A 12,324-nucleotide genomic window follows, 5' to 3' on the forward strand; every position below is an offset into this window, starting at 1 on the left:
GAATTCAGATTCGGATTCTAAATCAAAAGATGTCCCTTTGGGCCATCACATTCTCCACCTCTAAAACAACACCTATTCTCTCAAGCTAATTGATCACACCCAACTATGCCTTATATAAAGGACATGCAGACGTTGTAAATATAATCTGAGTATTTAGCCTAGAGTCGAACCCACAAGGAATTAACCTATCAATTACTTCTCGTTAGACTTACTAAATTCCACGGAATCAACTTCTCAAACGTTGTAAATAACAATTAAGGGTATTTCTACTAACTACGAATGAATGTAAATAAGCAACTGAAAAATAACTATAATTGAGTTGTAAACTATTAAGAGAAGGTTTTAAGACTATGATTTCCCCTATTGATGGACTCCCTTCCGGTTATGCTTCACATAGAATCACCAAATTATCTCTATCAATCTTGAGCACTCTTACTACCGTAAATCTCTCCCGAGTAATCACAATAATCTACTAGACGCACTCTCCCGAGTTACGCTAGCTGGCTTATTTACTACAACTCACTTTAGATAACAGCCAAGGCTTCGTTATCCCTAATCCCGCCTTTAAACCCGCAATTATTGATCCCTCATATATTTTGGGAGTGGTGTTGTTCAACAATTACCTAAATATGCACTCTCTCCCGAGTTATGCATACTAAATAGGCACAACTAATTGAGGATCCTGTCAATTAACTACAACAAGCACGTAGTTGAACAAATAGAGATTAAAATGGCAAACTATATTAACATAATCAAGAAGTTCATCCTTCAATAGGTTCCATCAAACCTTAGACTAAATATTTAGCTACTCATACTAGTGTTCATCACAACAATGATCAAATTCGTCACAAATCATAAAAATAAAAGGAAGAAAGGAAGAACTTGATGTTGAATCCTCCTCCTTGCCTTTTGCCTCTCCTTTTCTTGCACTAAGCTATCAAAAACTGCATAATCCCCTCTTGGGCGATGTTGACCTTCTATAGGTTAAGTGAATTTTTCCCCTAGACTTAGAAGTTTACCCCTGAAAATTAATATTACGGAAGCGCGGCTGCGCTAGTGGGCGCGCTAATGCCCTACCATTCTTCCTCGACCATCTGGGCTAGCGCGGTCGCGCTAATGGCTGCGCTAATCCAGGCCTTCATTTTAACTATTCTTTTTCTCGTCTTCTCGCGTACTCAGCTCCTAGGGTTTTTTTTCTTGCTTCAATATAGCTCCAATTACAGCTTTAAGGCCTCATACAAGCTTCTCACTCCTGCAATGTGTGACATTCACAATAGAGCCCATTTTTCATCATTTAACTATATTATAACATTGAAACATAATTAAGTTGGGGCATAAACAATCGCCAAATTACATAAATCTAGCCTATTATCAACACCCCACACTTAAATCATTGCTAGTCCTCGAGCAATCCACCATACTCTATAGAGGTTCCTTCACTAAGCATTCTTCCCTAACGCATTACACCAAGAACAAATCACATGAGTTACGCCTAGTAGTGAATAATCTTAGCTTCAAAAGTCGACTCTCACGTGCCGTGCAATATTCATACTTTCTCAAGCTACTCTACACAGAAGTCAAGACTTGCCCTTCCTTCATGAATCACATGCCCTCACATTTACACAAAAGAGTAGTTCCACAAATAATGATGTTTAGAACAATTAGGATCTTAGATAGACAAAACTATCTCACTCTCAAAAAGAACATTCACATGCCACAAAGATGCATCATAGGCTCGCCCGTAGTGTACTACTCTACTAATCGAGCCCACTCAGTCTAAGATCAATAGGACTTCACTTGGTTGTAATATAGGCTAAGGGACGGGTAGGATATATTTGGATATAGTGACTAACCTCCCTAAGCACTTTTAATACAATTACATTAACTTTCAAAACCATACTTATGTCAACCAGATATCCCACCACTTTTTCTTTTATTTACAACAACCTCATCCATTAGATGCAATTATAACCAACCACCACTTATCGATTACTGCATTTACTCTTTTTTTTTCAGTGGTGCTTATTTTTTTACTTTTCCAAACGCTGCACCTTTTCTCTATTTCAACGGTTCCACTCAAAAACCAAACCACCACCCCACACTTTTGCCTTTGCATAATTTCCATACCATTCAAGTACTTATGGGAGGTAAAAGGGTTTAAACAACAGGCTATTTAAACAATTGGGTAAGGTTCGCAATGTGGTTACCAAAGAAACAGGCTTATAGGCTCAATGGGGTTAACTAAGATGTAAACAGTTAGGTGAGTTTACTTTATATGTCTGGCTCAACAAAGAAATGTCTATATCACTTCTAGGACTGAATGAAACTACTATTTCGCTTTGCAAACACACAGGGCAAGTTCTAGGCATCAAATGTGAATCATGGAATACAGTAAAGCTCACACACACATGGCACATGACTCATTCCAGATTGGCTTATCAAGACACTCTCTTCTGAGTATTCAAGTCAGTAATAAACATATAATTTTAAGGCACTTTAGCAAGAATCAACTACTAAGACTAAGCATTACACTCTAGCGTCTATTGTGTTCAGGTGTATCAATGCTAGAGGCTTAACTTTCGATTTTAGCTCGTAGCCCATTAATCCTAATCTACTAAAAAGAAAACAAAATGAACAAAAACTACCTATACCTGATTCAAGCTAAACCCTTGGAAAAGAGCCATGGCCCAAAGAAAAACCAAGGGAGGGGGGTACTACACTACCTAAAAAAAAATCTTTTTGGTCTTTTCTCTAGACTTACTTCCCTCAAGAAAATTGTCTAAAGGTTCCGTCATCAGGAAGAGTCTCTATATTTCCTTCTTCTTTTTTTTCGATCGACTTAGTCCCTCAAGAATCCCGCCGAAAGAGATCCGTCGTCGGGACAAGCCACTTACCTACTTTAAACTAATCTAATGAAACTATTAGTCAAATACCGGAAACAATCAACGCAAAACAAAGAACATCAAACAGTCAAATTGTACAATTACATATATACATTGAAGTATCCCCCACCCCACACTTAAAATGTAGACATGTCCTCATGGCATCAAAATTTAAAGAATAGTGAGGTAAAGGAACTTCCCTGAAGGATCACTCCTGATCGGAGACGGTGTCTGGGTTCACATTGCATGTGTGACCCAGAGCTCTCAGCCAGCCTAAGAATTCTTTTCCGACTTCACCTGCCGCTCATCCACTGCATCAACACGGGCACCTAAATCAGTGACAGAGGTACGCAACCCAGCCATATCCTGCTCCAAAGCGGTCATGCGGGTACTACGACATGGCTGTGAAGATGTTGAAGTTCTAGGTGGTGCTGCAGCTGCTGCACTATGTTCATCGGCCTGTGGTTCAGCCTCCACATCCTTCTGCTTGTCATCCTCTTCATCCAAGTCATCAGAGCCACTACGATCCTCCGCCTCAGCTGCCGCCGGCTCCTTACCCGTTGTTACCTTATCAGCTTGGAACTTGCGATCTTTTGGTACTAGCCCATCCACAGCTAATATTAATCACACGAGTTGAAAGATATACTAAGCTGAGACTCAAGAATAAAGTCAATCGAAGATTAAATATTCAAAAAAATAAATCTAAATTATATGAAAGGAAACATATTCAATACATTGTAGTTTGCTACTCATAATCGCTAGAATACTTTGTGTCTTGCTAATAAAGATACTTGAAATAACTTAGTTTAAGTAGAAGTAGCATAATAGGTTTTAGGAATTAGTATTTTGAGTTTAATTACTTGTTGGCTTGTAATAGTTTTCATAATTCCAAGGCTCAAAGAAAATTTAATGCATTATTATTTTTAAACTTACTAAATAAATATAATTTCTACATGTAAAATTTATTCGGTATGGTTTGGTATTTTTTCGGTTTTTTTTTATAAAATAAAAAACTTACCCTAATTATCGGTGCGGTTATATATTTATATAAAAACCTACGGTTTCTTAAAAAGAAACCTAAAAATCGGTTCGGTGCGGTACGGTGCGGTCGGTTTCGAATATCCATTGACACCCCTAGTAGTCACTGGCATCACACATGAGCTCGAATGGTTGCTCCTAGTCGGGGGCAACAATGATAGGTGCTGTGACTAGCCTCTTCTTCAGCTCCTCGAATGCTACCCTGCACTCATCAGTAAACAAGAAAGTGTGATCTTTTTCTAACAACTTACAGAGAGGGTTGGCAATTTTTGAGAAGTCTCTTATGAATCTCCGGTAGAAACCGGCATGCCCGAGAAAGCTCCTGATTGCCTTGACTGAAGTTGGATGGGGCAGCTTTGCTATCACATCTACTTTAGCACGATCTACCTCAATTCCTTTGCTTGACACTCGGTGCCCCAAGACTATGCTCTCTTGTACCATGAAATGACACTTCTCCCAATTAAGAACCAGGTTAGTCTCAATACATCGTCTCAGCACACGAGTCGGATTTATAAGACATCATCAAATGAGTTCCCCACCACTGAGAAATCATCCATGAATACCTCCATTATGTCCTCCACCATGTCAGTGAATATGGCCATCATGCACCTTTGGAATGTGGCTGGTACATTGCATAGGCCAAAGGGCATCCTCCGAAAGGCATAAATGCCATACGGGCAAGTGAAGGAGGTCTTCTCTCTGTCCTCTGGTGCAATAGAGATCTGATTGTACCCTGAGTACCCATCCAGAAAACAGAAATGCTACCTCCTTGCCAATCTATCTAACATCTGATCAATGAAGAGAAGTGGGAAGTGGTCTTTCCGGGTGGCTAGATTTAACTTTCTGTAATCCATGCAAATTCTCCAGCCCGTGATGGTCCTCGTAGAGATCAGTTTATTGTTATTATTTTTAACTATCGTCATGCCCCCCTTTTTAGGTACACATTGAACCGGACTAACCCAGCTGCTGTCAGATATTGGGAAAATGATTCCCGCATCTAACCACTTTATCACTTCTTTCTTCACCACTTCCTTCATGTTGGGGTTCAACCTTCTTTGGTGTTCCCTGGAAGGTTTGTGTCCCTCTTCCAGCAGAATTTTGTGCATATAGTAGGCTGGGCTGATCCCCTTTATGTCTGCCATGGTCCACCCAATAGCAGTCTTACACTCCTTAAGTACTTGCAAGAGTTGTTGTGCCTGCACATCTAACAAACTAGATGAGATAATAACAAGTAATATGGAGTCAGGTCCAAGGAACTCATACCTGAGATGGGCGGGCAATGGCTTTATGTCTTTAACTCCAGCTTTGGTGGTTCTTCGATGGATGGCTTGGCTGGAGGAGTTTCTCTATTTTCCAAGTGCAAGGGCTCAAATTCAAGAGTTCTATCCCAGAACCCTCTACCCTCTAATGCCATCACCCATTCTGCCAGTTCTTCTCCATTTACCTCATCTAAATTCATCAGACATGCAGCAAGAGGGTCCTCAATAGTCAGCATCCCATCACCAGTCTCTACGATTACATCCACGACATCAATAAGAGAGCAATTGGCGAATTCACTTGGTCGCCTCATAAATTTCTGCACATTGAATGTTATCTCTTCGTCGTTCAATCTCATCTTGATCTCCCCAGTCTCATACTCAATGAGAGCTCTCCCAGTGGCCAAGAACGACCTTACCAAAATTATGGGAATCTCTTCATTTACTTTGCAGTCTAAGATCATAAAATCTGCATGGAACACAAATTTCCCTACCTGAATCAATACATCATCCAAGACACCTGAGGGTTGCTTTATAGTCCTGTCAGCTAGCTGCAACAACATAAAGGTGGGTCTAGCTCTTCCAATACCCAACCTCTTATAAATCGCCAGGGGCGTAAGATTTATGCTGGCCCCTAGATCACACAGTGCCTTAGCAAAGGCAAAATTACCAATAGTGCATGGAATTGTAAAGCTCCCTGGGTCAGACAGCTTTTCTGCAATTGGTCTAGTCACCACTGCACTACAGGTTTGAGTAAGAGTAACTGTGGCCAAGTCTTGGAAATAAAATTTTTGGGACATCAAGTCCTTCGTCATTTTTGCATACCCAGACATCTCTTTCAAAGCATCAATCAATAGAATATTTACCTGGATTTGTTTCAGCATATCCAAGAACTTCTTGTATTGCTCCTCCTTTTGGTACTTATCCAGCCTCTGAGGGAAAGGTGCAGGCAGTCTCTTCTTCCCAATCATTTGGGATTGATCTTTATCAGTTGCCACCTCAACTAATGGTTCCTGGGTTGTCTCAGCATCTTTCTCGGTCTCAATCTGAATGTTATTTTCTTCCTGGGCAGGCTGGACTGTCACCTCTTCAGTTTCACTGACTTATCCAACTCAATGGGCACTAATATGAATGTCTCATCCTGTCTAGTTTCTCGAGCCCTCTCTTGCTCTGCATCCAAATCTCTTCCATTACGTAGACTCACCGCCATCAGCTGCTTCGGGCCTTGATCTTTTGGATTTATCTGGGTGTCTGCAGGTAGTGTCCCATGAGGACGATTGTTCAGAGACATCGAAATTTGGCCCATCTGCATCTCAATATTCTTGATCGCTGAATCATGTGCATCTACTCTCTCACTAATCTTCGCATTAGACCCAATAACCTGCTGCATCATTGTTTCAAGTATAGCAAAGCCATCTTCCTGCCTTCCACCATGCTGCTGCTGAGGGGGTGATACCCCTACTGTTGATTCTAATTATTATATCCCTGTGGCCTTGGGTAAGGTGCCATATTGTTAGGGGGTCTCATACCTCCCATGTTCCCATTGTTGAACTGTGGCTGGGCTGGCCTGTACTACTGATTTTGCTGGCCCCAATTCTGACCGTCCAGTCTCTAGCCTCCATAATTCGACACATAGTTCATGTCTTCAGGGTAGTGATGATGATCATGTTCTACATTCCACTGGTTACCAATTGGCTGACTGATGCACGATGTGCATAAGCCCCCATTGGTAGTATCTACAATGTGTACCTGCTGCTTATGCCCTGACTCTTCCACCTTTTTGATGAGTATGCTTATCTGTGTCAATAAGGTGGCCATATTTTCAGCCATAGAGTTGGATGAATCTAAGGGCATTGAGTGCACCACTGTAGTGATAGGTGCATTCCTGGTTATCCATCCTGAATTCTGTGCCATCTTGTCAAGCAGACCTTGGCCTTCTCTCCATGTTTTGCTCAAAAATGCTCCGCCAGCTGAAGCATCAACAATGTTCTTCACGCTATCTGACAATCTCATGTAAAACCGTTGCCCCAACATCAGATCTGGAATACCATGGTACAGACATATAGCCAACATCCCCTTGAATCGTTCCCATGTTTTATGCAGTGTCTCCATTGGTCTCTGTTTAAAACTCAAAATTTCATCAATTTGTTGAGCGGTTTTGTTGGGTGGGTGGAACTTGTTCACGAATTGCTTGACTAACTCCTCCCAAGTTGTTATGGAATTTATGGAGAGTGAGTTTAGCCAGGTCTGGGCAGCTCCTATCACTGAGAATGGAAAAAATAACAGCTTGATTGCTTCCGGAGTTACGTTGGGCTGCCTTTGGATTTTGTAGATTGACAGGAAATTCTTCAAGTGCTGGTGAGGATCTTCGACTTGTGACCCCGAAAATAGTCCCTTGTTTTGCAACAAGTACAACATGTTATTCATGATTTGGAATGATTTCTGCGGGACTATAATCGAGGTGGCCATATTTTCAGTTGTGGGTTGTGCCTAGTCATAGAGAGTTGCCTCTGGCACAAGAGGTGCCAATGGCACTATTGGTACAACTAGGTTCTCTTCGTGATCTCCCATTTCTGTCTCGAAGTGTTCAGTTGTTTGTTGTTGTTTGTTTTCTAGTTGGCCCGGTTCAAGGCCTTGAAAACTTTCTCAGGATCTGATAATGCTTCAAATACTTCACCAGTTCTTGATGAGTTTCAAGGCATGCACCTGTGCAACCAAGTCAACAAACATTAAAATTTCAATTGTAAAGATTGGGTATAGAGAAAGTTAACTACACTAAGATTTTTTTGTACTTCTTTCAATTGTAATTGATAACACCGTTAAATTCCCCGGCAACGACGCCAAAATTTGATCACACCCAACTATGCCTTATATAAAGGACACGCAGACGTTGCAAATATAATCTGAGTATTTAGCCTAGAGTCGAACCCACAAGGAATTAACCTATCAATTACTTCTCGTTAGACTTACTAAATTCCACGGAATCAACTTCTCAAACGTTGTAAATAACAATTGAGGGTATTCTACTAACTACGAATGAATGTAAATAAGCAACTGAAAAATAACTATAATTAAGTTGTAAACTATTAAGAGAAGGTTCTAAGGCTATGATTTCCCCTATTGATGGACTCCCTTCCGGTTATGCTTCACATAGAATCACCAAATCATCTCTATCAATCCTGAGCACTCTTACTACCGTAAATCTCTCCCGAGTAATCACAATAATCTACTAGACGCACTCTCCCATGTTACGCTGGCTGGCTTATTTACTACAACTCACTTTAGATTACACCCAAGGCTTCGTTATCCCTAATTCCGCTTTTAAACCCGCAATTATTGATCCCTCATATATTTTGTGAGTGGTGTTGTTTAACAATTACCTAAATATGCACTCTCTCCCGAGTTATGCATACTAAATAGGCACAACTAATTAATGATCCTGTCAATTAACTACAACAAACACGTAGTTGAACAAATAGAGATTAAAATGACAAACTATATTAACATAATCAAGAAGTTCATCCTTCAATAGGTTCCATCAAACCTTAGACTAAATATTTAGCTACTCATACTAGTGTTCATCACAACAATAATCAAATTCATCACAAATCATAAAAACAAAAGGAAGAAAGGAAGAACTTGATATTGAATCCTCTTCTTTGCCTCTTGCCTCTCTTTTTCTTGCACTAAGCTATCAAAAGCTGCATAATACCCTCTTGGGCGAACTTGACCTTCTATAGGTTAAGTGAATTTTTCCCCCAGACTTCCAAGTTTACCCCTAAAAATTAATATTCCGGAACTGGGCTAGCGCGGCCGCGCTAGTGGGAGCGCTAATGCCCTACCATTCTGCCTCGACCATCTGGGCTAGCGCGGTCGCGCTAGTCCAGGCCTTCATTTTAACTATTCTTTTTCTCGTCTTCTCGCGTACTCAGCTCCTAGGGATTTTTTTCTTGCTTCGATGTAGCTCCAATCACAGCTTTAAGGCCTCATACAAGCTCCTCAGTCCTGCAACGTGTGACATTCACAATTAGAGCCCATTTTTCATCATTTAACTATATTATAACATTGAACATAATTAAGCTGGGGCATAAACAATCGTCAAATTACATAAATATAGCCTATTATCACTAATATTAGGCCAAACACTTACCTCAATTCCACGGCCAAAAGTCAAGCCTCAATTACCGCTTTACCTCTCAGTTCCACTTCCAATCCGCTTGTATCTAGTCATAATTTACTTAATAACATCAATTAATGCTAAATAAACCAATTTTAATGCATGAATATAGGTTTCCCAATGTTTTTCCCAAAAAGTCAAAAATCGACCCCGGGCCCGCTTGGTCAAAACTCAAAGTTCAAACCAAAACCCGTTCACCCATTCACCCACGAGCCCAAACATGCAATTAATTTCAGAATCCGACCCCAAATTGAGGTCTAAATCCTCAAATTTGTAAAATTCCCAATTCGCCTAAAATCCCTAATTTCTACCCTTAAAGAACAAGATTTAGGCCTAGAAATCTAATGGGTGTTGGTGGAAAATCAAAGAAATGAGTTAAAGAAAACAAACCTATGATTTAGTGATAAAATCCCTCTTCAAAATTCGCCCAAGGTTGAGTTCTATGGAAGAAAATATGAAATTATGGCCTTTTCCCGTTTCTGCTTCTGTTTTAAGATCGCTGGACAGGTCTTCTTCACGTTCGCGAGAAGCCTGTCACGTTCGCGAAGTATTGGCCAGAATAGCCTTCGCGTTCGTGAGATACTGTATGCGTTCGCGAAGGTACACCCCCCTGACCTTCACGGTCGCGAGCCATTCGCCGCATTCGCATAGAGTATTTCCCCCTCCCTCAGGTCCCTGCCAAAATGGCCTTCGCGTTCGCGATAGCCAGGTCGCGTTCGCAAAGGGTAATGCCCCAAACACTCCGCGTTCGCGACCTGTGCCTCGCGTTCGCGTAGAAGGAAATTTCCCTCATACTAACTTACTCTTCGCGTTCACGTGAGTTGCTTCGCGAACGCGAAGAAGGACATACCAATTGACAGTAGAAGTTCAAAACACCAGAAATTTCAAGTCTAAAACATCCAGTAGCCTATCCAAAACTCACCCGAGCTTTCGGGGCTCCAAACCAAACATGCACGCAAGTCTAAAAATTTCATATGGACTTGCTCGTACAATCGAATCGCCAAAATAACACCTAGAACTACGGATTTGGCATCAAAATCAATAAAAAATCTCAAGAACTTTTAAAGTTTTCATTTTCACAACCGAGGGTCCGAATCACGTCATATGAATTCCGTTTCTTACCAAATTTTGCAGGCATAACTTAAATACCATATTAAACCTGTACCGGGTTTCGAAACCAAAATACGGACCCGATACCATCGAAATCAAGCATCGTTAAATTTCCAAAAACCATTATATTTTCAGTTAAATAATTTTCTTCAAAAATTCATTTCTCGGGCTAGGCACCTCGGAATTCAATTCCGGGCATACGTTTAAGTCCCACATTTTTCTACGAACCCTTCGGGACCGTCGGATCATGGGTCCGGGTCCGTTTACCCAAAATATTGACCGAAGTCAACTTAATTCAATTTTAAAGGCACAATTTAGTATTTTTCTCAAATTTTCACATAAAGGCTTTCTGGAAACGCACCCGGATTGCGCATGAATATCGAGGAGAAGGAAAATGAGGTTTTCAAAGCCTCAGAACCCGGATTCGGATTCTAAAACAAAAGATGACCTTTTGGTCATCACATTCGCGACCGGCTCCTTGCGTTTGCGAAGAACAACCAGTCCCCAACCCAAATTCCCCCTTCACGATCGTGAAGCACAATGCACCAGACACCAGAAACAGCTTAAAAATAGCAATCTCCTAAGTCCAATATGGTCTGAAGCCTATCTGAAACTCACCTGAGCCCCTCAGGCTCCAAACTAAACATGTACACAAGTTTTAAAACTTCATATAAACTCGCTCGCGCGATCGAAACACCAAAATAATAGAAACACGAATTGGACATCAAAACGCATGAAATTCAATAGAAAACTCAAGAACCTCTAAAATCACAACCAAACGTCCGAATCTTATCAAACCAACTCCGAATTGCACCAAATTTTGCAAACAAGTTTCAAATAGCAAAATGGAGCTATGCCAAGTCCCAAAATAAAAATTTGAACCCGATAGCCATAAAGCCAACCTACGGTCAAACCTAGGATTTTTCCAAACATTTAAATTGCTACCTTTTGGCAAAACAAACTAATCAACCTAGAGACCTCTGAATTCAATTTCGGGCATATGCGCAAGTCCAAAATCATAATATGAAGCTACTGGAATCGTCAAAACACCGATCCGGGTTCGTTTACCCAAAATGTTGACCGTAGTCAACTCAAGTTATTTTTTAAGCCAAAAATCATATTTTCTTCAAATTTTTATGTAAAAACCTTTCAGAAAAAGACACGGACCACACAACAAATCAAGATTCACCAAATAAAGTTAGTGGAGGTCTCGAAACATGAAAATAAGGGCTAGCACACAAAATGACCTATCGAATTGTCACATAGTACTTCGTCAGCTAATAAAGTAGAATTAATTACACCTGAAAATAGTTCAAGGGGGTTAATAAAATCCCCCTAAAGTATAATTGTGTAGTAGTAAATGCTGAGACAAGTTTAAGGGATTCTTTTAATGTATTTTCCCTTTTTAAAAAACTAGACTAAAGTATTTGCCTTTAAAAGTCAGTTTTAATACTTTTTTCTGATTTAAAAAAAGGACTGAGTAGGTTTTTAAACATAAAAATTATGATTTTTGAAAAACGTAGTACTTGAAGTTAAGTTGAAAAATGATATTTCAAATTTGAAATTATGTTTAAATATGTATTTCATCTAAAAAAATATTGTAGTTTTGTGAGTGGGAAATTTTTTTTTCGGAAAAACTTAAAAGAGTGGTCAAGTTTGTGAAAATTTCACTTTCGAAAAATCAGTTTACAAATTTTCATGACAAACTCGTTCTTGGAAAAATTTTCTAGAAGAAAAAAGAAAAAAACTTAAATTTCACTTATTTTTTTTTCATTCGGTAATCAAGTGCTTCACTTTATGTGCGAAAAGATAGAATGGACATTAAGGTGCCTTCGCAAATGGACAATAACTCTCGCCACGT

This window comes from Nicotiana tabacum, chromosome 1 (assembly GCF_000715075.1).
Source record: "Nicotiana tabacum cultivar K326 chromosome 1, ASM71507v2, whole genome shotgun sequence".
Taxonomy (NCBI): Eukaryota; Viridiplantae; Streptophyta; class Magnoliopsida; order Solanales; family Solanaceae; genus Nicotiana; species Nicotiana tabacum.